Source organism: Neophocaena asiaeorientalis, unplaced genomic scaffold (genome assembly GCF_003031525.2).
Source record: "Neophocaena asiaeorientalis asiaeorientalis breed wild unplaced genomic scaffold, Neophocaena_asiaeorientalis_V1.1 scaffold262, whole genome shotgun sequence".
NCBI lineage: Eukaryota > Metazoa > Chordata > Mammalia > Artiodactyla > Phocoenidae > Neophocaena > Neophocaena asiaeorientalis.
Window position 1 is genome coordinate 313,713 of NW_020174374.1, and position 13,143 is coordinate 326,855.

General features: G+C 38.8%; 1 protein-coding gene across 2 annotated transcripts in view; it reads left to right on the forward strand.

Annotated features, from left to right (window-relative positions):
- ZFY (zinc finger protein Y-linked) overlaps positions 1-13,143 on the forward strand; it is a 56,006-nt gene that overhangs the window by 831 nt on the left and 42,032 nt on the right. Inside the window, exons 1-2 of one of the 2 annotated variants that reach the window (XM_024756313.1) lie at positions 1,052-1,283; positions 2,539-2,674. The gene's annotated coding sequence lies outside the window, so the exon portion shown is untranslated. Of the gene's footprint in view, positions 1-1,051; positions 1,284-2,538; positions 2,675-13,143 lie in introns of those variants that run through there. The other variant, XM_024756314.1, reaches the window with a different exon arrangement.

The following is a 13,143-nucleotide window of genomic DNA, read 5'->3' on the forward strand; positions in this document are numbered from 1 at the left end:
CAGTTAGGCCCGGGAAGGAGCTCGGCTGCCCCGAGCAGCGGCGGAGGCGCGCTCTGTTACCGGGCGGGATCTGGGGGAGGGTCTCCCTGTTGCCCGGGAGGCGGCTGAGGGGCATCGGGTTGGCGCCGCGGCCGGCCCGGGCACCGCGCGTGAGTGAGGCCTGGCAAGGAGGCGAGGCCTGCAGGCTGGAGGTGAAGGCCGCTGGCCGGCCTGCCCGATTTTCGCTATGTAAATATAGACGGGGCGGGGGGCGAGGGGGGACAAGATGGCGGCGGATTTACGCCTGCTGCAGGGGATGGTTGGGAGGGGGAGCCGCCATCTTGAAGGTGGCTTCTGAAGGCGAAATTCCGCTACAGCCCGTGAGGTGGGGTTGGAGAGCGGGCGGCGGCAGCTCGGGTGGTGGGTACCGGCGGCCCGGCACGGCAGCGTGTACGCGCGGAGGGGGCGTGCTCGCTGCCTACAGCGGCCGTGGTCCTTCCAGTCGTGATGAGCCCTCGGGCTCCAGGCGCTCGGCGGCAGCGCCTCTTTGCTGCCCTGCCTACCGCAGCTCGCTGGCTGCCTGCAATTTCCGCTGTATTTTAGCCGAGCTGCTGGCAATCACGACCTCGCGCCTTACCCCCGCCCTTTAAGCCACCCTAGGGCGGTTAGGGCCGATGACCGCCTAGGCACCTGAGCTCACGAAGGCAAATGAGAATCTAGGAAATTTTTACTTAAGTCATACATGCTCCTTGACGTGCCTTTCTTGCGGTTTTCCACCAGTTGCCTCCCTGAGTATCTCAGTAATAAAAAATGAATTTGATGGGAAAAAAGTGCTCGTAACTCTTTTTTGTGCCGCAGGATACAGATACTTCGAAAGCGATTAAGTCTGAAGTCTTATTTTCCTTAGCTGGAAAAATTTTGTTGGAAACTTCCGTTTAAGCGACTAGTGATAATTTTACACTGTATATAGTAAGAGTTGGAAATGAGGTGTTCTTATTGAAATACGATAAAGTGATGCATTATTTACGAGTTTTTGTACCGTGCTGCTGTTTAGATTTTGTCTTATTTGAAAAGTCTTGAGGTACAGTCCCATTCTTTACAGTACTTTACATTGTATATTATTCAGGTTTATTGGTGAACTCTTTAAGCCTCTGTAAGCTTTGCGCTGTACTAGTAAAGATTGAAAAAGTTCCGAAAATCGGATGATGCCTGCAAGAAGTTCACTGCTAAGGTTTCATAGGAATGCGAAGTCTTCATTTGGAGCATTCGGAAAGGGTCCCTGAAGTAGGAGGAATTTTAGGAAGGTACTTACTGAAAATTTGTGGGACTTCATTAGGTGGAGATAGAAGTAGGCAAAGGGCATATTTTAAGTTTGAAGCTTCTTCAGAAGACAGCACATATTTAAAGTTTGACTAGAGTGGATGGTATAGGTTAGGGGCATACTGGAAATTGAGACTAGAAAAGGTAGATTCTGAGGTAGACTGATGGAACACCTAAGCTGTGCTTCATATTTATTTAGCAGTTCTGGCTCCAACCATTGGGGAGAACTTTTAAAGTTGAGAAATAATGAAAACTAGTAGTAAGTTGATCAGTGTTTTCTTTACTAGAAAAATTATCGAGTATTGCTGTTTCTTGAATAACTTGTGAGTTCTTGACAGCTGCTCCTTTTTTCTTTTCTTTTTTTTTTTTTTTCTTTTTTTTAATAAATTTATTTAATAAAGACTGCGTTGGGTCTTTGGTGGTGTGCCCAGGCTTTCTCTAGTTGCAGTGAGCTCCCCACTCGCTTCTCTTCCTTGCGGTGCACAGGCTTCTCACTGCAGCAGCTTCTCATTGCAGAGCAGGGGCTCTAGGCACGCGGGTTTCAGTAGGTGAGGCACTTGGGATTCAGTAGCTGTGTGGCTCCTGGGCTCTAGAGCACAGGCTCAGTAGTTGTGGCGCACAGGCTTAGTTGCTCCATGGCATGTGGGATCCTCCCTGGATCAGGGATGGAACCCGTGTCCTCTGCACTGGCAGGCGGATTCTCAACCACTGCACCACCAGGGTAGCCCGACAGCTGCTCCTGTTTTCTATCCTAAGTTCTAACATCAAGTAACGTTTTGCTCAAAATTATTATATTTCCTCTAGTGAACAAAATTTTAGTTAACCATGGTTCAACATTACAGGAATAATTTAGGAAGTAGGTTTGAAAAAACAGAAGCATAATTCCTAAAAACACAATAAATAACCTTGACATGGCCTTGTGCAAACCTCCTTTCCCCTGGTGAAGGCAACCGCATCGTGAAAATAATTTTATTACTCTTCTCTAAACCAAGCTTTAAACTTTGTTTTTTCATTTATGAATGTCCTAGATGCAGGTTTCAGAAAGCATGTGTTTCCTAATCTTTCAACAGTGATGCTCCATGAGAAAGATTATCACATTTATCATGAATGGCCATGTTTAGAAAACTTAGAAACTGGACTGAAGGAGACAGATGGGAAGCAAGTTGCTAATGCAGCCTAGTTGTTGAGGTGTGAAGGATGAACATAAACTGTAGAAATAGTTGCTTTATATCTTGACAGCTGGGAAACACAAAGAACTCTGAGAAGATAGAATGGTATGCTGCATAGTACAGCAGAAGCAGATGTTCCAGTACAGCAACAAAGGATGTTCAAGATAATGATTATATTAAACTCAAATGTATAATTAAGAAGACAGGTAAGTGTATGGCTTTAAAGCATTTCTATCAGAAATGGTTAAATATATGATGTTTTTTGCTTGAAGGGATAGATTCTGATGACAGGTATTAGCCAGCTGTTTTAATTTATGTGTAGTTTTCAAATAGAGGCAGTTTTTCTTTTTTTAGAAAAGCATACAGCATTTTTTGTAAATGGTTTCTCTGATCCTATTTAATTTGTATTCTCACAGAATAATATTTGTGTTATTTGTATTTGAGCACATTGTGGCAATTACAAACTTTAAAAAAAAATTCTCTTCTCAACTCCAGTCTTTCAAATTTTTTTGAAGTCTTTTTATTCTTTTACTTAACTGAGAAAGGTAGATGGTCATTTGATGTAAATGATTGTTCTCTTTAGCTTCATGCTTTTGCTCTATTTCTACCTAGGCTTTCTTCCATTTCTTTTACTGCAGTGCTCTCCTTCCAAGCCCAGGTGCTCTGCTTAAGGTCTTCCCAGACACTCTGCTGGCTCATTTCTCTCTCCTTAAAATTTTCTTAGGTTCTCTAATCTTCTAAAAATCATCAGTCCTTTCCCACCCCCCACCATTTATTTCTAAATTCGTTATTTCCCAAATAATGAGACTATTCCACAGTACAATTGGTATGTCACATAAAAGTGTTTTGTGTTTCAGAAACTCTGTGCCTTCTGTCTCTGCTGTGGTTCTTTTTAAAACCTCATGTGGAATCTCCCTTGAGGTCAGTCCTCTATCCTGTTTTCTCCAGTCTTCTCTGGCTTCGCTGTCTCCTCTTGTCTGAGATTCTCACCTAACATTTCTTGTTGCCTGCTGAACAACTCATTTGCCTTCCTGACACTCCATACTCAATATGGCTAAAATAAAATGTATCTGATACATATTAAGTGCCCAATAATATGAGCTGAAAAAGCAGTTTCTTCATAGAATCCCTAAAACAACTCCTGCTTGTTGATTTCTTTCTGTTTGTGACTTTTATTTTCCCAGGCTTTTCTTTCTTTTGTGTCCCATAGAACAATACAGACATCTTTAACTTACCATTGAAGCAGTTGTATTCTATTAGTTTATATTTTGTTTTCTTGAGGTCCTAACTGTAGAGACAGTTTCTCATCCTGCCTTGTCCCCTTAGCAAAATGATCTGGCGCGTGGACATCATTTCCAATAAATATTATTTGAATGACTGAATGCAGAGATTTATATGGAGTTGAATAACTTTCCAGTTGGAATTAGCTTAAACAGTTACTGTGTTATGGACAAGGGTATAAATATTAAGGCATACTGTGTCCACATTATAAAGGTATAAAGTCCAAATGGGAGCTCAGGATAACCTTCCCTGCCTGCTTTATTCTCCTCTCCTTCATATTCTTCACCTGATAGGAATATGGACAGTCCATTCTTATTATTTTTCAGTACAACATTTTATAAAATTATGCAGGAGTCCTGATGTGGAAAAGTTTGAGAAATTCCTAGTCTAATTTCATAGTAGACTTGTATTTTAGTAAATAAATAGGCCGTGGCTTATTTATTCATTAATAGTTAAGTTTTAAATTGTTTGAATTTTCAAAACAGTGCTGCTCTCTTTGTACATAACTCTTCTGTCTTGGGTTTATGATATAAGTGGAATTGGTACACTGAAGTGTATATATATGCATTGTCAGCTCTACTGGGAATTGCCAAGTTCTTTCCACAGTGGTTGTATTTAGTTGATACTAAATTGTGAGTCTCTGTTTCTTCATAACACTGCCAAAGACTTAACAGTTTAATTTCTTCCAGTTTCCAGGGATTAGATGTTTTCTGATTGTCGCTTTAACTTTGTGTCAGTCAGAATACTAGTGAGGTGGAGCCTTTTTTTCCCACATGTAAGTGAAATCATACAGTATTCGTCTTTCTCTGACTAATTTTACTTAGTCTCATATCCTCTAGGTTCATGCATGTTGTCACAAATGGCAATATTTCATTCTGTTTTATGGCTAATATTCCACATCTTTATTCATCTGCATGGTGCAGTTAGGTTGCTTTTATACCTTGGTGATTGTAAACAGTCCTGCAGTAATGAACATTGGGATGCATGTTTTTCTCTAATTAGTGTTTTTATTTTGATAAATTCCTAGGAGTGTAATTGCTGGATCATATGGTAGTTCTATTTTTAATTTTTTGAGGAATCTTCATACTGTTTTTCATAGTGGCTGCACCAATTTACATTCCCACCAACAGTGCATGAGGGTTCCCTTTTCTCCACACCCTTTTGCCAATACTTGTGATTTGTTGTCTTTTGGATACTAGTCATTCTGATTGATGTGATGTGATGTGATCCCTCATTGTGGTTTTGATTTGTATTTCCTTAATAATTAGTGATGTTGAGCATCTTTTCATGTGTCTGTTGGCCATCTGTATGTGTTTTTTGGAAAAATGTCTATTCAGATTATCTGCCTATTTTTAAAAAATTTATTTTTGGCTATGTTGGGTCTTCGTTTCTGTGCGAGGGCTTTCTCTAGTTGTGGCAAGCGGGGGCCACTCTTTGTCGTGGTGCGCGGACCTCTCGTTGCGGAGCACAGACTCCAGACGCGCAGGCTCAGTAGTTGTGGCTCACGAGCCTAGTTGCTCCGCGGCATGTGGGATCTTCCCAGACCAGGGCTCGAACCCATGTCCTCTGCATTAGCAGGCAGATTCTCAACCACTGCGCCACCAGGGAAGCCCCTCTGCCTATTTTTTAATTGGGTTGTTGGTGGGGTTTTGTTTGTTTGATGTTGTGTGACTTCTTTTTACATTTGGATATTAACGCTCTATTGGATATATCCTTTGCAAATATCTTCTCCCATTCAATTGGGGGCCTTTTTGTTTTGTTGGTATTTTCCTTCCCTGTGCAAAAGCTTTTTAGTTTGAAGTAGTCCCACATCTGTTTATTTTTATTTCCCTTGAAGAGGGGAATAAAAGAAGAGAAATAAAATTTCTCTTTTTTATGTGTGTAAAAAAAATACTACTAATGTCAAAGGGTTTGCTGCCTGTGTTTTCTTCTAGAATTTTTATGGTTTCAGGTCTTACATTTAAGTCTTCAATATGTATTGAGTTTATTTTTGTGCATGGTGGAAGAGAGTAGTCCAGTTTGATTCTTCCGCATGTAGCTATCCACTTCTCTCAACAGCTTTTATTAAAGAGGCTCTCTTTTCCACATTGTATTATTTTTGCATCCCTTGTTACAGATTAATTACGTGCAAGTATGGGCAGTTCCTTTGTACATAACTTGTTTGTAATATTATGTCTTTGTCTTTAACTTTTACCATTTTAATTACACTGTATCTTGATGTGTTTTTCTTTGGGTTAATCCTGTATGGGACTTGCTGTGCTTCCTGGACTTGGATGTCTGTGTCCTTTCCCATTTTAGGGAAGTTTTTGGCTATTATGTCTTCAGATATGATCTCTGCCTCTTTTCCTAATCTCTTCTCCTTCTGGGACTCCTGTAATGTGAATATCAGTACACTTGAAGTTGTCCCAGAGGTCTCTTAAACGATCCTCATTTCTGTTCATTCTTTTTCTTTTTTTCTGTTCAGCCTCAGCAGTTTCCACTAGTCTTGTCTAGTCACTGATATGTTCTTCTGTATCATCTAATCTACTGTTGATTCTTTCTAGTGTGTTTTTCATTTCAGTTACTGTATTATCTCTGTTTGGTTGTTTTTTGTCTTCTAACTCTGTTAAAACTTCTAACTTCTCACTCTGTGCATCCATTCTCCTCCCAAATTCTTTGACTGTCTTTATGATCATTGCCTTGAACTCTTTATTGAGTAGATTGCCTATCTCTACTTCATTTAGTTCCACTGGGGTTTTATTTCTGTACATACGGCAGCTGGCTGTGGAGTATTAGTGGGTCTTAGGGCTACTGCTGACCCACTAGTGGGCAGAGCTGAGTGCTGGGGTCTCTAACTGCAGGGCCAAAGGTGTCCTGGAGTTGGTGTTAGCCAGCTGGTGGGCAGGGCCTGGTTCTGATGGCCAGATGTGAAGTCCCATGAGGTTCCCAGGCTGGGTGGTCCCGTGCTAGTGTCAGTGCATTTGTGTGTGTGGTTGATTCCCAGGGCAGCTATGGGCTGAAGGGCCTTAAGATTAGCTGGCCTCCTGGTGGCTGGGGCTGTGTCCCTTCCTGGTTAGTTGCTTGGACTTCCTGGTACTGGTGCTGACAGACTGGTGGCTGGGCCAGGTCCCAGTGCTAATAAGCTAGAGGGAGGGCTCCAGAGTGGTGCTTGCCAGCACCAGTGTCCACATGGTAGAACAAAGCTCCCAAGAATGGCTGCCTCCAGTGACTGTGTCCCCAGGGTGAGCTCCATTTGTCCCTTCTTTTCCAGGAGACTCTCCAAGATCAGATATCAGCATATGGATCTAACCTGGGTGTCTTTCAAATCACAGCTTCTGTATGTGCCCTTTAAGAATGGAGTCTAGGGCTTCCCTGGAGGTGCAGTGGTTGAGAGTCTGCCTGCCGATGCAGGGACACGGATTTCATGCCCCGGTCTGGGAAGATCCCACATGGTGCAGAGCGGCTGGGCCCGTGAGCCATGGCCGCTGAGCCTGCGCGTCCGGAGCCTGTGCTCCGCAACGGGAAAGGTCACAACAGTGAGAGGCCTGCGTACCACAAAAAAAAAAAAAAAAAAAGAATGGAGTCTATTTCCTGCATTCTTCTAGGTCTCCTCAGAGTAAGCCCCACTGGGTTTCAAAGTCAGACATACTGGGAACTTGTCCTCCCAGTGCAAGACCCCCAGGCTGAGGAGCCTACTGTGTTGCTCCAATTCTTTACTCCTTCGGAAGAATCTCTACAATTGTGATTATCATCCCATTTGTGGGTCACCTACCCAGGGATATGCATAGGCCTTGACTGTACTGCATATCCACCACTTCTGTCTCTTTGTGGTTCCTTCTTTGTATCTTTAGTTGTGGAAGATCTTTTCTACTAGTCGTCTGGTTTTTCTCAACAATACTTGCTTTGTAGATATAATTTTGGTGTGTGTGTGAGAGGAGGTGAGCTCAGGGTCTTCCAACTCCTCAAAATCTTAGTAAGTATTCTCTTATTCTTTGTAGAATTGTTTTAGTTGTCTTTTTCCTTTAACTTTTTTTAGACTTTTAATTTCGGTTGGAAAAGTTATTAGATTATTGTATTTGCATCAAGTTTATACAATACATGGACATATATATATGCCTTTGATGAACATGGTTTATTTCTGTAGGCTTATTAAAGTCCTTTTATAACATTTTCTCCATCATCATTATCGTCTTTGCCATTGTCATCAAACACTTATTGTGTGCCAGCACTGTTCTTCAGACAGTACTAATATAATAACTTTTAAAATCTCCCTACCATAATTACACATTTCATTTATTTATTTATTTTTGGCTGTGCTGCGTGACTAGTGGGATCTTAGTTTCCCAACCAGGAATTGAAGCCTGGCCCTTGGCAGTGAGAGCTCCAAGCCCTAACCACTGGACAACCAGGGAATTCTCAATACACATTTTCTTGTATCCTAAGTTTGCCATGAAACTTTGAAACCCCAGGGATTGAAACCCATAATCTTAGTGGAGATAGAATTTTAATTTTACCATCTGGCTCCAGAGTCTACACCTATACCATACTATATATTGCTTTTCATATATGCATTGTTAACTGTGTTACGTTGTGTAACTTTTGTGGCCATAGTGAATAGCAGTTTTTTAAAAGTAACAATTTCAGTTTATAATTTATAACAGACTCTGTTGACATGCAGAAATCGACTATGCAAACTTTCATTATTAAATGTATGACCATACTGCATAGTTTCTGAGGTGCACCTTCCCCCTTATAGGTCAATATCTCTGAAATTGAAATGTATTTATCACAGCCTGCAGTATTCAGGAGCTACCCATTTTGTATCCCTCCTCATGAGTTACAGTCATTATTGGTTACTACATACATTGCTAATACTTATCAGACAGTACTCCTGAAAGTAGAATAAATTGCTCTTGGAAGAGTTGAAAGAAGTTAAACAGCAGTCAGAGCCTGGGTTGTTTGATTCATATTTCAGTCATAGGATACGTGGTCATACATTGAGCGTCTTTTTATCATAAAATTTCCAACTTTGAACAGAAGCTGCTTAACTTACTTTAGCAAAACTGAAATAATGACTTTAGTCAAAAAATCAAGTGCTGGCATCAAAGTTTGAGAAGTAAGTGTCATTGACTTGAAAGAAGATTCTACAGATGATAATTAAGGGATGCTTCATCAACACCTTGTTGTTGGGAGAAAACTGTAGTTAGATATGGACATTGTACAGCTTTGAGCAGAAAAGTGAGCCGCAGTAGCATCCTGAATGTGATGTGAAGAAGTTTTAATATTCTAAATGCATTTCTTTTGGTTATTTTTCACACACATGCCAACTCCAATATGTATTTTACAGTTATAAATGATGACATTATATCATTTTACTGAGCAGTTTTTCTTAGTGGTATGTAAAATAATGGTTCATCTAATAATTAAGAGCATCTTCAGAGTCCATGAAATCCAGTAGTGATACTAGTTAGTGGACTTTTTGCATTTTCTCTGTAATTGTGTTTTCTGTTAATAATGATGTTAGATTCAGTTTTTAATGGTATAGGTACTTGAAAGAGTGTTTCCAGTGTTTTTTTCTTTAAATATTGATACTGCAGTGTTCTCTTAGGTAAATATTCTTTAAATTCTCTTCCTTTAGCATTTAGAAGTTTTTATCATAAAGAGGAGTTGTGAAGCACATGGCATTTTTAGGGCAATGAAATTATTTTGTATGATATTCCAACGGCGAATATATGGGATTTGTATTTGTCAAAAAACGTAAAGATATACAAAATAAAGAGTGAAATCTGATGTAAAAAAAAAAAAAAAAAAAAAAAAAGAGGAGTTGAATTTGGGGGATGCTTTGGCCTGCATCTGTTGATTTTTTTTTCCTTTGATCCATTAATGTGCTGAATTTTATTAATGGATATCCTAACTTTAAATTCTCTTTGAATTTTCTGTATAGTTAGTATTTACATTTCCATATCATTGTGATATAATTTGTCCCTTATTTCTCAAGATCTTTTTAAACACTAGCTGACAAACTAATTCTTTCTACTTCTGTTCTTCCAGTTATTCAACTTAAATGTTGCTTAACTTGATTTCAGGTAATGAACGTTAATCAGTATGCTTACCTTCTTTCTAAACTTCCATTTGAAGATAGGGTTTGCTGACTAGAAAAAAAAAAAAAGGAAGTTTAAAATTCACTGTGCCATGTAATAAAAAGATTAGCTGAGGGATGGATAAGGGGAAAAAAAAAGATGGTTAGGACTTGACTTAAGATAGAATGAAAGTTAACTTTAAAATATTAGAGGAAAACTAGATAGATTTAAAAGGATAACAGTGAGAGGTTTTTTAAAAATACAATTTTTAAAATATTAATTAAATTTTTTTTTGAGAATTTTTATATGGAAGAAGGCTAGACTATGGAAAACTAGAATAAGTTTTTTGTTGTTGTTTTTTTGCTACCCTTTGTGGCATGTGGGATCTTAGTCCCCAACCAGGCATCGAACCGATGCCTCCTGCAGTGGAAGCATGGAGAGTCTTAACCATTGGACCACCAGGAAAGTCCTTAGAATAAAGAATTTTTAATATATAGTGATGAAACAGCTTGATATTTTATCTCAGTGAATGAAATTTAAAAATTTGCAATTATATTTGTTTCATCTTTTAAAAACTAGATTTAGTTCTAATTTTAACAGTGCACTAATTCTCCAAATGAAGAGAATAAATAGAGGTGGATTGTATTTTGGCATGATTTTCTGACATAATTGTGAGCCATCATTATATAGCATTTTCACTTCATACTGGAATTGCAATATGAAAACTGTATGTCAGTTTTCTAAGACCTTTGCTAGGCTTAATCTTGTGGATATTTTTGTTTCTCTAGCTGTTAATTAGTCTTCCTATAGATTTTAATTTAAGTCAGTGGCCATGACTGTGACTGAGCATTTCTTTTTCATTTTCACCAACTTTTTTACATCTTTCGTGCTTTACGTTTTCACTTTAAATATAATTACTTTGTGTTTAGTTTGTATTATCATTATGTTTAAAGAATTGTTCTGTCATACTAATTAACAAAGATAATGTGTTTTGAGTGGAAAGCAGAGTTTACAGTTACGTGGAAGAAATGTTTTGAGTTCATTAGTTGAGTGAACTCCAAGCAGTTTTCTTGTTCACCCGTATTGTTAAACTATTGTATATTTTTAAACATATACAATATAGTCATTTTAATGAACAGCATTTAAAAAAATTATATATAAACAGCAGTTCTGTGGGGTGTGCACATATCACTTCAGTGCCAGTGGCACATTAAATACATTCATTCTTAAGACTTTTGCTTTCTCCTGCAACCATTAGATCTGCTGAGATTCGGGTAATAAACATTCAAACAACTTAAATAGGCTTCAGAAGACACTGTGAAATAATTGAAACTAGAGAATAAGAGTCTTAGAAGGATTAAAAAAGTAAAATAGATAACATGTTTATGGGAAATGAGTAAAGTCCCTTTGTGTCCTTGAGCACATTTCTTAGCTTTCAAAGCTTCAATGTCATTAATTGGAAAATGGGTTTGGTAATATCTACCACTAGTTCAGGTAAAGATAAAATGAGATAATTTATGCAAAGACTTTAGTACAGTTTCTGAGATCTAGCAAATTATCTGCAAATGACAGCTTTTTTAAGGATGGAAACAGAATAGATTAAAATAAGCATGAATACAAACTAAAAAGTGTACACACTGGACTTTCCTGACTTTGTTAGCTAACAAAGTAGAAATAATGGTAGACTAACATCTAGTACTTTAATAAAACAATGTAAGACCTTTTTCACAAACATATTAAATTTAAGGATTCATAAATTAAAGAAGAGTAGTAGATTGGAAAAAGTTAATATTTTAAGGATGTCAGTTCTTCCCAAATTGGTCAGTATAAATTAACAGAATCCCAGTCAATCCCCTTTAAAGAGAGGTTTAAATATATGGCAATAAGGACGAATATACCACACACATATACTGATAGGTCTTTAAAAAGTCAGTGAGATAAAACTCAGCTGAGAGATGTATAAAACTCATAAGCAACATATTAACAAAAAAGCCCAAACGTTCATTTTTCAGTAACATTACAAATTTTAAAAATACTAATTTCCAGTGCTCATTGGGTTTTAGGGAAGTGTAGGTACTTTTACATTACTGGTAAAAGCATAAAAATTGTTAGGAGAGTTTTATGGAGAGCGTCTTAACAATATCTATCGGGGTTTTTTCTGTTTTGTTTTTGCTGTGCCATGTAGCTTGTGGGATCTTAGTTGCCTGACCAGGGATCAAACCTGGCCCTGGCAGTGAAAACTCCAAATCCTAACCGCCAGACCGCGAGGATATTCCCTCAAATTTTTACGCGTACAAAACAGTCTGACCGGGCTTCCCTGGTGGCGCAGTGGTTGAGAGTCCGCCTGCCGATGCAGGGGACACTGGTTCGTGCCCCTGTCTGGGAAGATCCCACATGCTGCGGAGCAGCTGGGCCCGTGAGCCATGGCCGCTGAGCCTGTGCGTCCGGAGCCTGTGCTCCACAACGGGAGAGGCCACAACAGTGAGAGGCCCGCATACAGCAAAAAAAACCCAAAAAAACAGTCTGACTCACGTGACCTTCTTTACAGTTTTCCTATATAATATCCACCAAAATGTAAACGACACAGCAAAAAAACAAAATGTGCTGTCACAATGTTGCATACTAAAATACTGAGATAGATGCAAGCAGTATTCATGTCTCATTTTGAACTTCGCTAAATTAAGTAAGAGCCTACTCATAACCAACTGAATCTGCTTAAAGGGCAAATTATGGAATTTACCATACTTTTTAAAAATCTAGAAGGAAATGGAGCATCTCTTAATAATTCTTACCTGCTGAGGAAAAGTAGCCCTCTTGAGGAACATTAATCATAATGGTGGTAAGATGTAGAGGTAGTTTATTTAAAATGCATTATTACCTTATCTGATATTGATCGTGTTGGCCTCAAATATTAAACACATTCACTCATGTGACTAACCATTACCCTGATTTTTTAAATGACATTATGAGTAACACAGAAGCCTCACTCCTGTCCCCTTCCCAGTAAATTATTCCTCCCTTTGCAAGAAAGAACCACTATTCTGACTTCTGTTACCATTGATTTGGTTTTTGTTTTTGTGTGTTGGGCTTTCCAGAGCAACATTATGCCTGGAAAAGTTATCCATGAAATTGCTTATAGCAGTTAATTCATTCTTATTGTGTATAATAATGAGTTGTATAAATATTCCATCATTATCCATTCTGATATTGATTAACTTCAGAGAGTACTGTTGGAGAATGTACATTTATTGGATTGGCCAAAAAGGTCATTTCGGTTTTTCTGTAAAATCTTAACAGAAAAGTCGTCATGAACTTTTTAGCCTACCCAGTACATG